The sequence below is a fragment of the Moschus berezovskii genome, chromosome 8 (assembly GCF_049115385.1).
Source record: "Moschus berezovskii isolate FMDL1 chromosome 8, NW_MosBer_1.0, whole genome shotgun sequence".
Taxonomy (NCBI): domain Eukaryota; kingdom Metazoa; phylum Chordata; class Mammalia; order Artiodactyla; family Moschidae; genus Moschus; species Moschus berezovskii.
Window position 1 is genome coordinate 29,756,767 of NC_142467.1, and position 17,917 is coordinate 29,774,683.

Sequence of the window (17,917 nt, forward strand, 5' to 3'; positions counted from 1 at the left end):
ACGTAAGTACATGAACTCCACAGCCAGACTGAGTTCAAATCCCTGTCCTCCTACGATGTAAGTTACAGCTCCTCTCTGGTGATCAGCTTCCTCATGTCCTGAATGGAATAAGTGTATCAATTGCAGAGACTTTTTGGAGATTAAGTTAGTTAAGCATTTAGAGTGGCACTTGGGAAAATAAAGAGAGCGCAATAAATGTTAGCTATTATTACAACTCAGTCTTGGGTCAGAGTCTTCATCTCTGTGCCAGCCTATGTTTCTATCTTGGCCACCTCTTCACTATCAAGAAACTATTTTAACATTTTTCTACTGATTCTCTGTTTTAAAATATGTTGCTTTCCAATCATAACTAAGTGACTTGTTTCCTTTAAAAATGAATTCAAGGGGACTTCCCTGCTGGTACAGTGGTTAAGAATCTGTGCTTCCATTGCAGAGGGCCTGAGTTTGATTCCTGGTCAGGGAACCAGCATCCAACATGCCATGTGGTATGGCCAAAAAAGTAAATAAATAAATAACTGCCGTTATTTTAAAAAAATGAATTCAAATCTCACAAAACTTCACTGGGAAAGTTCTTAAAAGTTGTCTGCATTCACTGATTTCATCTCCTACTCACTCTACATCCTACTCCTAGCTTCTTACCCCTTCATACCACCAAAACAGCCCCCACTAAACTCACCAATAACCTCCACATTTCTATAATCTATTCAATGGGCATGAACTTAGGCAAGCTCCAGGAGATGGTGAGGGACAGGGAGGCCTGGCATGCTGCAGTCCATGGAGTTAAAAAGAGTCAGACACGACTTGGCAACTGAACAACAACTTATCATCTCTCCATAGGAAATCTCATTTAATGATCACCTATAAAAAGTTACTCTCATAATTACATCCCAAGTTTTCTTCTCTGGACTCTGGATCCATGAATCCAACTGCCTCTTAGATCTTTCAAAACCTCAAACTCAACACATGCAAAAGGAAACCCCCTGGCCTTTCCATCAAACCTTATTCTCTTCTGGTATTCCCCATCTCAGTAAAGGACCACCACCAGCCATCCAGTTATGTAAGCCTGGAACCTTGGAATAGTTTTTGGTCTACCTCTCTGCTTCTCCTCGATAACTTTACCTGCTAAATAAATCTCAGATCTGTCCATGTCTTTGTATTTACAAAGCCAAAACAGGCATTGAGCTCTAGCAATTCTTATTTAGCCTACTGACAACAGTCTCCTAACTAGCCTCACTGTCACTCCTGCCTCCTCAAATTTGTTCTCTTTTCTGAAGTCAGAAAGATCTTCCGAAGGGCAAATTAGATGTGCCATTCCCCTGTTTAAAGCCCTTAATGACTCTCGGGATAAACACAAAACTCTGTAACACAGCCTTCAACGTCTTCCATGGTTCGGCTCTTAGCTCCCTTTCAGCTTTTCTGAGACGGTATTCTTCTCACAATTTCCTCTTCCAATTAACCACCCTTCTTTCAGTCCCTCATCCTCACCCCAGGGTCTTTGTACACACTGCTCCGTATCTGGCGCAATAATCACTTCACTTTTCACTCAGTGAAAGCCACTCTTACTTACTTCACATCCCCAAAAAAGCCCTTAAGGGCCTGAACTGGGTAAATCCCTCATTGCACGTCCCACAACAACATGCACACTTATTTCCGGACACTGGCCACATGTGCAATTTTACACAAATCTGATCAGTATTTGTGTCCTCCATGAAGACAGGGGTCAGGTATGTTTTTGCTGAGCGTGAGCACATACGTGGCATGGGGCAGAAGCTAGACACAATATGTTTGCTGAATCAATGAATGCAAGCTTGTACAGTAGGAAATCAGTACTAATCGAACATGCTATAAAGGTAAGGGTGATTGAATGAACAGTCCTCAGAGCCTACAAATGAGTTAGACCAAAAAGTGCATGCACTTCTAAAAGGCAGAGGTCCCTTCTCCATACTCCTCTTTGAATGTGGACAGGTGTTTTCCACCCACTAGAAGACACTGTCAGAGGATGCTGATGTGCTCTTGGCAAAATAGATATTTAAAAAAAAAAACTTTTTGATATTAAAATCTTAGAAATTCTGGGGAAAATATAATATCTTTTAAAATGCATAGCTGAGTTCTCAAGAAGATAAGGAATTTTCCGGAGTCAAACACAGAGAGACCTGAAAACAAGAACTAAGTCTCTGAACTACTGCTCTGAGAGGAGAGTAAGTTACCAGCCTCGGTAACAGGAGATGTGGATTGTAAATCCACGTGACTCAAGAGAAGAAGCCCCAGGGCCTTCAGGAAGTGTGGGTGACAGAATTAGAACTGAGACTCCCACATAAAGCTGGAATTCTCATCAGACCAACCCCTCTGCCCGAGAGAGAGGATTAGGAAAAGAAATTCTCCAGCCTGCACAAGGAGGTAGTTAAGAAACTTGACTATTTTAGCCTGGATCTCAGGGGGGTGAATTCCCCCCTGCCGAGAATAGATAACCACAGGCCTACCTCATGTAGGTTTGAAGCCCAGAATGAACCATTACCGAGTGGTCATGGCCAGTGATAACTCTGGCGCCCTGACAAAAGCATACACAAAACCTCTCCGGAGAGACATGAGCTTACCCTCAGCCTATACTGGATGACCAACAAGAAAGACCCTTAAGAAAAACTCACAATCCCAAAGCACAAAACAAATCAGCCAGCCACCATAAACAAGGGTCCATAGACACGGGGATCAGGAACTCCCCACCTCATCCCATCCCTGCACCACTACCAAAAATTTCAAATATCCTAAATTAGGATGCTTATAAAGACTAAAGATATAAAAGTGTGAACTAAAAACACGTGAAAAGAATTTAAAATACTTTAAGTTTTATAAGATCCACAAAAAAGTCTTCAAATTAACAGAACTATTCTTTCCATTATTGCTGAAAAACAGACAAGTTGAAATTTAAAACATGTATTTGTTAGTCATTCAGTCGTGTCCGACTCTTTGCCACCCTATGGACTATAGCCCGCCAGGCTTCTCTGTCCATGGAATTCTTCAGGCAAGAATACAGGAGTGGGTAGCCATTCCCTCCTCCAGGGGAATCTTCTTCCCGATCCAGGGATCAAACCTGGGTCTCCTGCACTGCAGGTGGATTCTTTACCTGTCTGAACTACAAGGGAAGCCCAAAACATGGATAGGAAAATATAAATAAACACGGGTTCAGTTCAGTTCAGTCACTCAGTTGTGTCCGACTCCTTTCGACCCCATGAATCACAACACGCCAGGCCTCCCTGTCCAACACCAACTCCCGGAGTTCACTCAAACTCATGTCCATCGAGTTGGTGATGCCATCCAGCCATCTCATTCTCTGTCGTCCCTGTCTCTTCCTGCCTCCAATCCCTCCCAGCATCAGAGTCTTTTCCAGAGTTAGACCCAGTTAAATAAAGAAAGGAGCAAACTGTAAAGAGATCTGAAAATCTGCAACCTCATGGATGGTAACCCACCAAGTTTACCTGCCCATGGAATTTTCTAGGCAAAGAATATTGGTGTGGGTTAGCCATTTCCTCCTCCGGGGAGTCTCCCCAATCCAGGAATCGAACACTGTATCTCCTGTGTCTCCTGCATTGCAGGTGGATTCTTTACCCACTAAGCCATCAAGAAAGCCCTAACCAGCTGCAATACAAAGAGCTAAAGAGGTAGAAAACAGGAAAGAGGGGAGCTAGGTGCTCTGATCAGGAGCATGAACCCATGTGCAAAATCACATCAAGATCACATGTGTTAGCTTAGCACATAAGACTCCAGTTAAGGCAATTTCAGTTCATGAGTAAGCTGTTCAGTTCAGTTCAGTTCAGTCGCTCAGTCGTGTCCGACTCTCCGCGACCCCATGAATCACAGCACGCCAGGCCTCCCTGTCCATCACCAACTCCCGGAGTTCACTCAAACCCATGTCCACAGAGGGGTGATGCCATCCAGCCATCTCATTCTCTGTCGTCCCCTTCTCCTCCCACCCTCAACCTTTCCCAGCATCAGAGTCTTTTCCAGTGAGACAACTCGTCGCATGAGGTGGCCAAAGTATTGCAATTTCAGCTTTAGCATCAGTCCTTCCAATGAACACCCAGGATTGATCTCCTTTAGAATGGACTGGTTGGATCTCCTTGAAGTCCAAGGGGCTCTCAAGAGTCTTCTCCAACACCACAGTTCAAAAGCATCAATTCTTCGGCGATCAGCTTTCTTCACAGTCCAACTCTCACATCCATACATGACCACGGGAAAAACCATAGCCTTGACTAGACGGACCTTGGTTGGCAAAGTAATGTCTCTGCTTTTTAATATACTATCAAGGTTGGTCATAACTTTCCTTCCAAGGAGTAAGCGTCTTTTAATTTCATGGCTGCAGTCAGCATCTGCAGTGATTTTGGAGCCCGCAAAAATAAACTCTGACACTGTTTCCACTGTTTTCACATCTATTTTCCATGAAGTGATGGGACCAGATGCCATGATCTTCGTTTTCTGAATGTTGAGCTTCAAGCCAAACTTTTCACTCTCCTCTTCCACTTTCATCAAGAGGCTTTTGAGTTCCTCTTCACTTTCTGCCATAAGGGTAGTGTCATCTGCATATCTGAGGTTATTGATATTTCTCCCGGCAATCTTGATTCCATCTTGTGCTTCTTCCAGCTCAGCGTTCCTCATGATGTACTCTGCATATAAGTTAAATAAGCAAGGTGACAATATACAGCCTTGACGTACTCCTTTTCCTATTTGGAACCAGTCTGTTGTTCTATGTACAGTTCTGACTGTTGCTTCCTGACCTACATACAGGTTTCTCAAGAGGCAGGTCAGGTGGTCTGGGATTCCCATCTCTTTCAGAATGTTCCACAGTTTATTGTGATCCACACAGTCAAAGACTTTGGCATAGTCAATGAAGCAGAAATAGATGTTTTTCTGGAACTCTCTTGCTTTCTCCATGATCCAGCGGATGTTGGCAATTTGATCTCTGGTGCCTCTTCATTTTCTAAAACCTGCTTGAACATCTGGGAGTTCACGGTTCACATATTGCTGAAGCCTGGCTTGGAGAATTTTGAGCATGACTTTACTAGCATGTGAGATGAGTGCAATTGTGCGGTAGTTTGAGCATTCTTTGGCATTGCCTTTCTTTGGGATTGGAATGAAGACTGACCTTTTCCAGTCCTGTGGCCACTGCTGAGTTTTCCAAATTTGCTGGCATACTGAGTGAGGAGCTACCCCACGTCCAATAGGTGGTGGCTGCGTGGGCGCAGGAGGGCCGAGAGGAGCTACTCCACGTTCAAGGTCAGGAGGGGCGGCCTTGAGGAGATACCCCTCATCCAAGGTAAGGTGCAGTGGCTGTGCTTTCTTGGAGCAGCTGTGAAAAGATATCCCACACCCAGGGTAAGAGAAACCCAAATAAGACGGTAGGTATTGCGAGGGGGCATCAGAGGGCAGACACACTGAAATCATAATCACAGGAAACTAGTCGATCTGGTCACATGGACCACAGCCGAATGTGGTCCACTGGAGAAGGGAATGGCAAACCACTTCAGTATACTTGCCTTGAGAACCCCATGAACAGTATCAAAGGGCAAAATGATAGGATACTGAATGAGGAATTCCCCAGGTCGGTAGGTGCCCAGTATGCTACTGGAGATCAGTGGAGAAATAACTCTAGAAGGAATGGAGGGATGGAGCAAAAGCAAAACCAATACCCAGTTGTGGATATGAGTAAGCTGTAGTTCCACTAATAAAACTTGACCTTCAGGATTTACTAGAGATATCCCCTCAGAGAGATGGTTCATGTATCTGGTGTCGGGAATTTCTAAATTGGCAGTTTAAACAGAATTAATAAGAGTACTTCTAAGATCAAAGGTGTCCATCTGTTGATCAAGCAATGAAAGATGCCCATTTTTCACACACTTTAAAGCTCTTTGATCAGAGCAACCATTTTCTGCAACTTGCCAGATTTCCTCCTTATTGAAAGCCACCGTACAAGCTGGGGGCTGCTTGAGCAATATTTATTTCCAAATTGAAACATGAACCACACAGCCAATTGGTGGTGATACCCATGTAGAAGCCAATCCGTCCTATAGTCATGGATCCACCCCCGAGGGGTTCTTAAGCCACATTTTGTAAACCTAAACAGAAACTCTTTGTGGAGTTTTAAAAACCTTTCCCTTGTCAAGTGTGACAGCCCATCCAAACTCTACAGATGCCAGGAGGTTTTATTTTACTAACATCACACATGTGAAATACTGCCACCACGAGATTCCTGTCTTCCCAATTCATGCATGGGCTTTTTTTCAGTTGGAGGCACTGGTCAGATGGGCTAATTTGGGCAACAAAAGTCATTTAGAAAAGTGGTAAGAAGCAAACCACCGTGTGTGTGAAGTTAAGAATGAGATTCAACTTTATGGTCCTTCCCCTAGACACCTCGTGAGTCATTCTCTCCCTTACAGCTTTGGTGGTACATGTGACACCTCTCTCATTAAACTATACGTTCCCTGGTGAAGGGATTTTATCTGAAGCATCTTTGTAGGCCCTTCAGTTTTGCACACAGGCACTCAGCAGTTATTTTTCTTAACAAAAACTGCATCCCTCCCAATGAAAACTATCAGAAAGTATCTGCAGATCCTATGTATCTGAATTAAGGGCATTTTCCCATCATATTACTATGATGACTATGGATATGAAATCTATAACAAGCAGACAGACAGTAAAAGTGGTGAGGAGGGATGCAAGGACATTTTAAAATATAGGAAAGCTGGAAAACTTTCATTTTTTTCTTCAAATGATGTGATAGTTAACTTCACTGCCTACTTTGTAAGAGGTAAGTAAAATAACGGTGAGATGGAAGTAAGATGACACGGAGGTGGATTATGGGCTTGTTCAGTTAGAGCTACCCTGCGGTTGCCTGAGCGCAAATTGACTAAAAAACAAGGAATTCTTGAACATGGTGAGCTATTTTAACCTGAAAAGTAGATCATCAAGAAGTGGACCATGGAGCTGTTCTGAAGACCAACAGAGCATCTTTACGCCATCCTCTGACGTGGTATGGAACGTCAATCAGGAAGACCCAAAAAGCCCAGAGAGAGTGTTGTCAGTGGTCCATGGGAGCAAAAGTAAGTGCTAACTATTGTTTATTTTAACCACACTTCTAGAAACGTTTCTTACTGTGTTTTTATCCCCAGTACCTGGCATTGTAGGTCTTAATAAACTTAGGTTTATTGAATGAATGCATTGAGATAACTTTAATGATTACATCAGTGGGGGAATTAAGAAAAATGCCGCAACAGTGGTGAATAATTTCTCACGTTACACAAATGAGACTCAATCTCTCCAATAACATCAATGTTATCCATGTGCTTTACTTTATCCAGTAAATATCTTTCTTTAAAAATTGTATGTAATATAAAATCATATAATTTGTTTGTACATTTCTACGTACTTGGCTTACAACTGTATTTCTACTTTTTGGTTGTTGGCATAGAAAGATCATCCATATTTATTGCTGCCTTATGCCAGGCACTGTACTAGTAGCTTTACAAGTTGTCTGTACTTTAGCCCTTGTAATAATAACAATTGCCATTTATTGCATGCCCACCAAGTAACAAGTATTGGGCCATAAGTACTATGTGTGTGTGAAAGTCACTCAGCCACATCCAACTCTTTGCGATCCCATTGCCTATATAGTCCATGGAATTCTCCAGGCCAGAATACTGGAATGGGTAGCCTCTTCCTTCTCCAGGGGATCTTCCTGATCCAGAGATCGAGTCCAGGTTTCCTGCATTGCAGGTGGATTCTTTACCAACTGAGCCACAAGAGAAGCCCTATAAGTAATGTGATCAACAAGAATTCTTCAGCAACAATAGCAACTGAATTGAGTAAGTGTTGCTTTCCCCACTTACAGACAAAGAAAGAGGAATTCAGAGCCCTTAAAAAATGTGGCAGAGGTCACAGAGTTAATCAGTGCAGGGGCTTCCCTGGTGGTCGGTCCAGTGGTTAAGCATCCACCTCGAAATGCAGAGGATGCCAGTTTGATCCCTGGTCTAGGAAGACCTCACAAGTTGTGGAGCCAATAAGCCCAAAGGCCCGACTACTAAGCCTGACCTCCGGAGCCTGTGAGCTGCAGCTGCGGAAGCCTGCATGTCCTGAGCCTATGTTCTGCAATAAGAAAAACCACTGCAAGGAGAGGCCCGCACACCGAAACTAGAGGGCGCCATTGCGCAGCAACGAAGATGCACAGCAGCCCAAAATAAATAAATAAATAAACAATAAAATAAGCGGCCGATCCAGGACTTGAGCCCAGTTCCGTCCATTTCCAAAGCCAGCGTGCTTTTAATTACACCTTATAGCCTGCATCCAAAGTTCAGACTTTAAATTTTATTTACAAGTTGGTAAATACTATTAAAGCTCCAAGATAAGAAGCCATTTGAATGTTTTGGAAAAGTAAGTGCTTTCCTTTTAATTCTTTCTAAATTTTGAAGAGCTAAATGGCAGCCCACTCCAGTATTCTTGCCTGGAAAATCCCATGGACAGAGAAACGTGGTAGGCTACAGTCCATGGGGTCGCAAAGAGTCGGACACGACTGAGCGACTTCAGTTTCAGTTTCAGTTTCATAAGAACATAGCACCATTATAGAGTTGGTAGAATCCATGGTAATGGATTTTAAACAAAAACTTTTATCTAATCAGAATTTAAATTTTCTCAAAATGTGTACTTTCATCAAATTCATTACATTTCTTATGTGACCTTCACATAGACCAGGGCTTTTAAAACTTCCAGACATGATTTATTAATGGGGAGTGAGATCTATTTAGTGGGTTGCTACCAGCTTTAAACAATGAAATAGATGAAAACTGACTAGACTGTATATAGTGAGAATGCGTATTCATCAGAGAAAATTTTGTAGCAATTGTGTGTGTGTGTGCCTGTGTGGGTCAAAATGCAATCTGTATTTCTTATGAGTGGGTTGTGATAAAAGTCTGAAAATGACTAACATGGACAATCTGATTATGAGTACTATGTTTAAACTACCTGCATTAATTTCCCAGAAATTCTAGAAAGTCTGTTCTTTACTCTGAAACAAGTCTGAAGGAACAAGCAGAGGATGCTCCTCCTCCGTTTCTGGTCTGCTCTCAAGCTGACTGCAACCAGTTCTCACTCCTTCGGGAACATAATTCTCTCCCACGGTTTTTCTACATATTCCAACCTGACACCTTTAGTTCCATCATTTCCCCAAATCCTTCATTCCTTGAAAGAAATCCTTACATTTCCATATTAATGACACATTCTTCTCTCGTAAAAAAATATCCAAAAATAAAAAAAAATTTTTTTCTCTCATGCTCCTCCCCATCCCAACTTTGAGTCAATGGAACAGCCACGGTTTCTGCTTCTTGGGTGGGAAACCTCACTCCTCTCTGTATTTCCTCGGTTTTTCCCATTCAGTCAACACTGTTAACTTTTTGGTAGCATCTGTGAGACCGATGCCTCTCTTCTCTAGTCTCCTGCTATAACTCTGAGTCTAGGCACCTCACACATGGGTTGTAGCTTCTCATCTCCTACATTTCCTGTTTCCCCATTCTCTCTGCCTTCTCTTCTTCCTCATCCGTAATTCAGTTATCCCATCAGTATCTATGTTCCAGGTCCTTTGTAGAAATATAGATATTCCTGTGCTGAATATCTATGTTCACAGGTCCATTGTCCTGTGAATAATATCTGTGTTCACCTGGTGAACAAGAAATGTGGCCCCTGCTCTCATGAGCTGGTTTTTTAAATGGGGAGAAGACAGCCTTCAAACAAGTAAAACACCAAAGATGTGTAATTTGAAACCCTGCAAATGAGCAAGGCTCTGTTTCTTCAACAGTAACTGCAAATATCCCTCGAATTTGTTACTGCTCCAGCTCCAAGTACTTCTAATGTCTCCCTATTGCCCACTGAACCAAGTCTAGAATATTTTCCTAGTTATGAAGGGCTTTATGAGCTAGTAAACTAAAAAAACAAAAACTAATGCAGACAAGCAGATTTGCACACACACTGTGCTAAACATCATGATAACAGCATTCACTCAGTCTATAAACTGATATACTCATTTTTGAGAGATATTCTAGAATAACAGCTACAATTACAGAAATTGAACCTTAGTTCGTATATGGTAGGATGTTTGGTGTAGTAATATACCAGTACATTCGATTACTCCCATTTTAATGGTCTCTTCCCGGGCAATCTTTTGTTTGCAAAGGGACAGAACACCCAACTCAAATTAAAACGGGAGGGAGGGGGACAGGACACAACCTTTAAAAGCCTGACACAGCCCAAGGACATGACCAAGACTGGTTAGAACCAACTGGGCCAAGACGGCAGAAGACCTCACTCCTCCTCGACCTTGAGCCTCACTAAACACTCATTATGATCCTGTGATACATTAGCGTGCTAAATGACACACCTGTATGCAGGTCAGGAAGCAACAGTCAGAACTGGACATGGAACAACAGACTGGTTCCAAATAGGAAAAGGAGTGCGTCAAGGTTGTATACTGTCACCCTGCTTATTTAACTTATATGCAGAGTACATCATGAGGAACGCTGGGCTGGAAGAAGCACAAGCTGGAATCAAGATTGCCGAGAGAAATATCAATAACCTCAGATATGCAGATGACACCACCCTTATGGCAGAAAGTGAAGAGGAACTAAAAAGCCTCTTGATAAAAGTGAAAGAGGAGAGTGAAAAGGTTGGCTTGAAGCTCAACATTCAGAAAACAAAGATCATGGCATCTGGTCCCATCACTTCATGGGAAATAGATGGAGAAACAGTGGAAACAGTGTCAGACTTTATTTTTTTGGGCTCCAAAATCACTGCGGATGTTGACTGCAGCCATGAAATTAAAAGATGCTTACTCCTTGGAAGGAAAGTTATGACCAATCTAGACAGCATATTAAAAAGCAGAGACATTACTTTGCCAACAAAGGTCCGTCTAGTCAAGGCTATGGTTTTTCCCGTGGTCATGTATGGATGTGAGAGTTGGACTGTGAAGAAAGCTGAATGCCGAAGAATTGATGCTTTTGAACTGTGGTGTTGGAGAAAACTCTTGAGAGTCCCTTGGACTGCAAGGAGATCCAACCAGTCCATTCTAAAGGAGATCAATCCTGGGTGTTCACTGGAAGGACTGATGCTAAAGTTGAAAACTCCAATACTTTGGCCACCTCATGCAACGAGTTGACTCACTGGAAAAGACTCTGATGCTGGGAGGGATTGGGGGTGGGAGGAGAAGGGGACGACAGAGAATGAGATGGCTGGATGGCATCACCGACTCAACGGACATGGGTTTGAGTGAACTCCGGGAGTTGGTGATGGACAGGGAGGCCTGGCATGCTGTGATTCATGGGGTCGCAAAGAGTCGGACACCACTGAGCGACTGAACTGAACTAAACTAAACCAGTTCTGAGGCTAACCAAAAAAGGTCAAAAAGTGGGCAATGGCCCAATTCCTGGAAATTTCTGCCCCTTCCCCCCAAATAATTGGAATAATCCTCCTACTAATTAACCTATGAAATTACCCAACTCATAAAAACTAACCACACCATATTTCAGTCTCGCTCTTACCTTCTGAGGAGGCCCACACTGTCTGTAGAGTGTGTTTCTCTCTAAACAAGCCTACTTCTTACCTATCATTTCATCTCTGAATTCTTTCACAACAAAGTGAGAACCTTAAATTCACCAGCAACAGAACTGGCTTAGAGTAAAAAGGGAATTGCTATTTTATACATCTGGGGATAGTTCTAGATTTAGATCTTGTTTGATTCAGAGGTACATGTTAGTCTGGTCCATGTCTATTTCTCTTTAGTGCTTTTATTCTGCTCTCATTTCCAGGTAGCAAAAATGGGTAAGGCCTTGCTAATCTTATCATCATATTACTTCATATAACAGCATCTAGAGGATGACAAGGCATTCTTTTTGGTAGCTTCCACTAAAGATAAAGAAATGTGTAACCTAGAAATCCTCTAAAATATCTTTGCATTTCATTGACTGCATCATATGCCTTCCTCAAACTGATCCCTATGGCAATAGTGGGGAGGTGTCAGAGATGGCAGGGAGATGCATGTGTGCGTGTGTGTGTGTGTGTGTGTGTGTGTGTCTGGAGGAGGCAGCTCCCACTCAAAGCACATGGCCAGAAATGTGAAAGGGCCATTTCTGAAAGGTGTTATAGGGCAAGACATTGATGAGGCAATGAACAAATTCTGCATAGTGAGATTTTTTTTTTAATTGTCTATAAGTATGTCCTTATCTTTCGAGTTGTTAAGTTCTTCTCTTTACTCCATTTAACCTGAGATTTTTCCTAAGTGTGATTAATTGCAATAAACACATCCTTGAATAATAGAATGAGGAAAAGAAGTTCAGCAGGTCTATAATCATTTGTGATGAGAAATACATGAAGAATGGCAAAATCAATATCTTTCCTTTGCTTTCACCTTTCAAGAAAATCAGTAAGATTTTCTGACTAAGATTGTCAGCTGAACTGTTCTCATGGATTTTTTTAAAAATATGTGCTGTTTAGATTCTTGAAGAAGTGGTTATATACTAAATTTAAAACAAAACTTATTGAGAACCATTGGGTGTTACTTCTTTTAATTCTCACAATTGTATAAAACAGATTCTTTGTCTTTACAGATGAGGAAACTGAGGCTCAGAGAAGTCCAATAGGTACCTAAGGTCACAGATGGTAAGAGCAAAGCCAGGATTTATGGTGAGGTCACTGGATTCGAAAACCCAGCCTCTTCCCACTGAGACACAAGACGTGCTGGCTGCCCGTGTTTATTGCTGTGTAAGCTCCAGGCCTCCCACTGTGGCTGCCATCAGTTTTTGTGCAGATGCAGAGATACAATAAGGACACGTAGCCAGTACAGAGGGAGACGGTGACTTCTGCCAAGGCAGAATGGGGTCCTTTGAGGTGTAGGTAAGAAGTGAAGTTAGAATGTAAGCAAATTTAAATGAGTTAAGAAAACTGCTGAGGCAAGAAGAAAAGAGATAGTCTAGAAACTGAGAGGTGATAATGATTTGTGGGAGCCAATAACATGAACCGCTCTGAAAACCAAAATATGGTGATCTATTAAAGGAAATCAAGAAATCGAACGCTCATGCTCAGAGTTTCTTGATAGCAAAACCAGTATTACCCAGGCCTTGGAAAATACAGTAAATGCTCTAGAAATGGTTAACATAAGGAACAACAAAAAACAAAAAGAACAAAACTTTAAATTTCCCAATTATTTTTCGGCCCAATTTCATAACCAACTATGTGGAAAACATCAGTATGTTAGTCTGAATTCTCTGATGGCTGTCTGCTACCCCTTCCGGATAACAGGCGGCTCACCAGCGTGATGTGGAACAACATTCCTGTCCTTGCATTAGGCAACATCTCCCCACAAACCCAAACGATAGTAATTTTCCAAATCTTTCTACATTTCTTTCTACAGAAGCCTATACACATGTTTAGAAAAGCTTTTCCGTGGGGGCAGAGGGTGAGGCAAGGAGTGACAGCTCCTGATTCTGGGAGGTGTATCAAACGTGTATACAGTGGTGAAGGAGCAGGCACTTGTGTGTGCAAGGAGAGGGGACAGCCACAGGATGAGCTGAGCTGTTCTGAAGAAGCCACTGCAAGAATTTTCAGAGGTGGCTGGGAGGGGGGATACAAACAGGCCCTTTCCTCCCCCTCAAATGTTAACAGAGGACTGTACACAAAAAGTTTCAGTGTATAAAATGATTCTGCCAATAGAAAATGAAACATACCTTGGGAGAGAGGCTGGAAGCCACAGAATACAAAGATGACCCATTTTATCAGACACAAAACACTCACTGAGAGTCTTTGTGTCAACCTCTTTCATAGGAACTGGGGTACAGCGGTGGGCAACAGGAAGCTAATTAGCTGTTTACAGGAATTTATGCTCCACCGAGGGAGACAGAAATAACAAGCAATAAGTCATGTCAGTGATATTATCTATAAACAAATGGATAAGGTAAATTCAGATGTTGAAAAGAAGAGCTATGTGGGAAGTAAACAGGCGTGTGTGTGTGTGAGACAGAGAGGCAGACAAAGAGACAAAGGCACACAAAGGACGAGAGAGAACACTTGACAGGCTGGGCTGGGAAGGCCTCTGCAAGGAGGGGACTGGGACACGAACAATGAAAAGGAGACAGTCATGTGAAGATCCAGGGGAAGAGCGTTTGAAGAACAGTGAATGAGGAGGCCATGAGACAGTTCAGCCTGATGGAGGGCCAGAAAGCGGCCCAGTGCGGCTGGGGCCTGGTGAATATGGGATCCGGAGAAAGGAGATGAAGGTGGAGAGCAGGCAAGACCACGGAGCATCTCCCAAGGCAAGTGAAAGAGCTGGATTGTCTTCTCGGGTACCGGGAAGCCACCAGAGGGTCCTGTGCAGGGGAATCATGGCCTTGTTGACACTCTGAACAGGTCACTCTGGCTCCCTTAGGTAGTATGCACAGGAGTGGGCAAAAGTGGAGTGGGGGAGACCAGGAATGAGGCAGTAAACCAGGGGACACAGGCTTGGACAAAGGCTGTGGCAGGAACGGTAAGAACTGTTGAAGACGGAGGAGCTAAGCCTTGCGGACGGACTGGATGTGGAGGTCTGCACTGATCTGAACAGTGCTCCCCCAAATTCACGTCCACTCAGAACCTATGGGTGTTAGCTTATTTGAAACAGGGTCTTTGCACGTGTAATCAAGGTAAGATGTCAAACTGGATTAGGGAGAGTCCTGAATCCAATGACTGATATAGTTATAAGAAAGAAATTTGGATATGGACACACCCAGAAGGAAGAAGGCCTGGTGACAACAGAGGCAGAGAAGAGTTCTGCTGCTACAAGGCAGGGAACACCAGGGACTGCCAGCAGTCAGCAGAGGCTGGAAGACGCAAGGCGGACTCCTTCTCTAATGCCCTCGGAGAGCATGGCTGGGCCGCCACCTTGATTTCAGATTTCTAGCCTTATCGTACACCTTTCCCATTGTGGAACAAGTCCGTTGTTCCAAGTCCAGTTCTAATAGTTGCCTCTTGATCTGCATACAGGTTTCTCAGGAGCCAGGTAAGTAAGTGGTCTGGTATTCCCATCTCTTTAAGAATCGCGTGGACAGGAGAGAGTAAAATTCAGATTTCATATTTGTTTCAAGAAAGAACAAATTTATGCTGTTTTAAGTCAACCATTTGAAGTCATCTATCATAGCAGCGCTAAGAAGCCAACGTGAGGTCTAAAGGAAAGGGAGGAATCAGGAGGAGTCCCACGGGTTGGGGGCTGAGCATTTGGGTTAGATGATGATGTCATTTCCTGAAACTGGGTTTTAGGGAGAAAATCAAGAGTTTGGTTTTAAACTGAAAGATGCCTCTTTTAGACATCTAAGTGTCTATGTCGAGAAGGCTCTTAGACATAACAGCCTGAAACTCAAGTAGAATGTTTCAGACTGGAAATGTAAAATGGAGAGTCTCAAGCATTTACAAAGTACTTAGGATCATAAGGCTACGTGAGTAGAGAGTGGGGACAGGGCAAAAGGCCAGGAGAGCCTTGTGATCCCAAGACCCGTAGAGATTTTGTAGAAGAGGAGACAGCAAAGGAGATCAAAAAGGGAAGGAGAGCAAGGAGAAAGGAAAATCTGGCACATGTGGTGTCACGGAGACGAACAGGACAAGTGTTTCAACATGGAGGATGCCATCAGCTCCGCCACATGCTGCTGAGAGGCAGACTAAGATGAGGGCTTTGGCTTCAGCAAGATGTAGGTCCTAGGTGACAAGACTCACTTCAGAGTGAAAGTCCAAGAGAAGAGGTGGAGGGGAAATGGAGGGGATGGAGGGGAGACATCAGGCAGGCTCGCTCTTGAGAGATGTTCTGCATTGAAAACAAGCTGCGAAATGGAACAGGAGCCAGGAAAACTGCTGATTTAAGGACACACTGCCATGCCAAGGGAGATGGCTGGCTTAGGGAGAACTGAGGACAGCAAAGGAAATAAGTTCTTGAGTATGTGGAAGGGGAGGAGTGGACCCAACAGCAGGGCAGGGGTGATTCTTCCAGACCCATGGGGAGAAGGCAGAGGATGAGTCCAGGGTCAGTGGGCTGGTGAAGTTAGTGGAGGAGAGAGTCATCCTTTCTGTTTTCACTGTGCAGGAGGAGAGATGCTCACCAGTGAAGTTGGAAAGGGAGGTGGAGATCTGAAGAGAGGAGAGGATGAGAAATCCTGGTGTGTGAGACAGTGACTTTACCAGGATGACCTGGCGGCACAGAGCGCCCATGTGAGACCTGAAAACAGAGGGTGAGTCCGGGCAGCCCAGCTCTGCTGGCCTCTCCAGAGAGCAGCTCCACTCTGAATCAGTCCGTCTGATCCTGCCGATGTTTAGTAAAGGTCCTGGTAGCTCCAGGCTCTGTGCCTTTGATCACACCAGCAGAACATGCCAAGCAGGCTTCTGCTTTTCCTCACGTGCCCTGGAGGCGGCTGCAGTAGGGGGTGGAGGGTCAGAATGCAGGCTTTCAAGCCTGCAGGGGCTCTGTGCCCTTTCATTTAAAATTCTGTGCCTGCTTTGAAACTTAAGGAAGCTCAGCGAGGAGAAAATCACCACCATCCCATTGTGTACTGAAGTGTGCAGTTTAAAGACATCTCCCAGGATTTCAGACAGATTCTGAGCAGCTTGCCACACAGTTCTACTCCAGTGGATTAGTTTAACAGCACTGACGGATGGATGATTCAGCCCTGGTCCCTTATGCCAGCGACTTCGGATCCATCACCTAGTCGCTGAGGGCAATGTCAAACAACTCACAATGCTGATAATGGTGCAGTACAGCACTGTTAAGAGTACTGAGCGAGACACACGCCGCGGGGCTGGTGTGGTTCCTTCACCCTCAGCGCACCTTGCCACCTGTGACTTGAAGACTGCTGTTGCAGTCTGAGACACCTTAGCTCCCTTCTTCAGAATTTCCCTGCCCCACCATCCCCACTCTTTTCCTTCCCCATGGAGAAAGCAGCAAATGTGATACAAGGACTAGCAGATTGGAGATGTTTTAACGGACTTATCTTACTGAGCTGCTTTGGAAAAGTGCCTTCGCCTTGCAGGGTCTCAGTTTCCTCTTTGGTATCACACAGAGCATTACTTTGCCAACAAAGGTCCATCTAGTCAAGGCTATGGTTTTTCCAGTAGTCATGTATGGATATGAGTGTTGAACTATAAAGAAAGCTGAGCGCCGAAGAATTGACGCTTTTGAACTGTGGTGTTGGAGAAGACTCTTGAGAGTCCCTTGGACTGCAAGGAGATCCAACCAGTCCATCCTAAAGGAAGTCAGTCCTGGGTGTTCATTGGAAGGACTGATGCTGAAGCTGAAACTCCAATACTTTGGCTACCTGATGCGAAGAGCTGACTCATTTGAAAAGATCCTGATGCTGGGAAAGATTGAAGGCAAGAGGAGAAGAGGACGACAGAGGATGAGATGGTTGGATGGCATGACCGACTCGATGGCTATGAGTTTGAGCAGGCTCTGGGAGTGATGGACAGGGAAGGCTGGTGTGCTGCAGTCCACGGGGTTGCAAAGAGTCGGACACAACTGTGTGCCTGAACTGGACTGACTGAGACCCTATCTAGACGCTCCTAAGGTCCCTTCCTTGGGGTCTCCCTGGACAAAGCTCGGGTCTCCCACCATGCGTCTGACACCCTTTCTTCCTTGGCAGCATCGATTTCCTGCCTCCTCCCATCCCCACCCCTTTTCTCTAGCACCTCAACCTCCCCTCGGCTTACAAAGGCCTCCCCTCAATGCTGCCACTCCTTCACATGTGAGAGTGCACACTGCCTTTCTTGCTTATTCCTAGAATTGTAAGCAGGCACGGGCTTTCAGCAGGAGAAATAAAGTGCCGCTTTGCCCCAGTAATCCACCTTTGGTAAATCTGGGCAAGACCAATTCCATACATCT

At 44.1% G+C, this 17,917-nt stretch overlaps 1 protein-coding gene across 5 annotated transcripts in view; it reads right to left on the reverse strand.

Annotated features, from left to right (window-relative positions):
• RASGRF2 (Ras protein specific guanine nucleotide releasing factor 2) overlaps positions 1 to 17,917 on the reverse strand; it is a 266,695-nt gene that overhangs the window by 57,783 nt on the left and 190,995 nt on the right. The window lies entirely within an intron of this gene.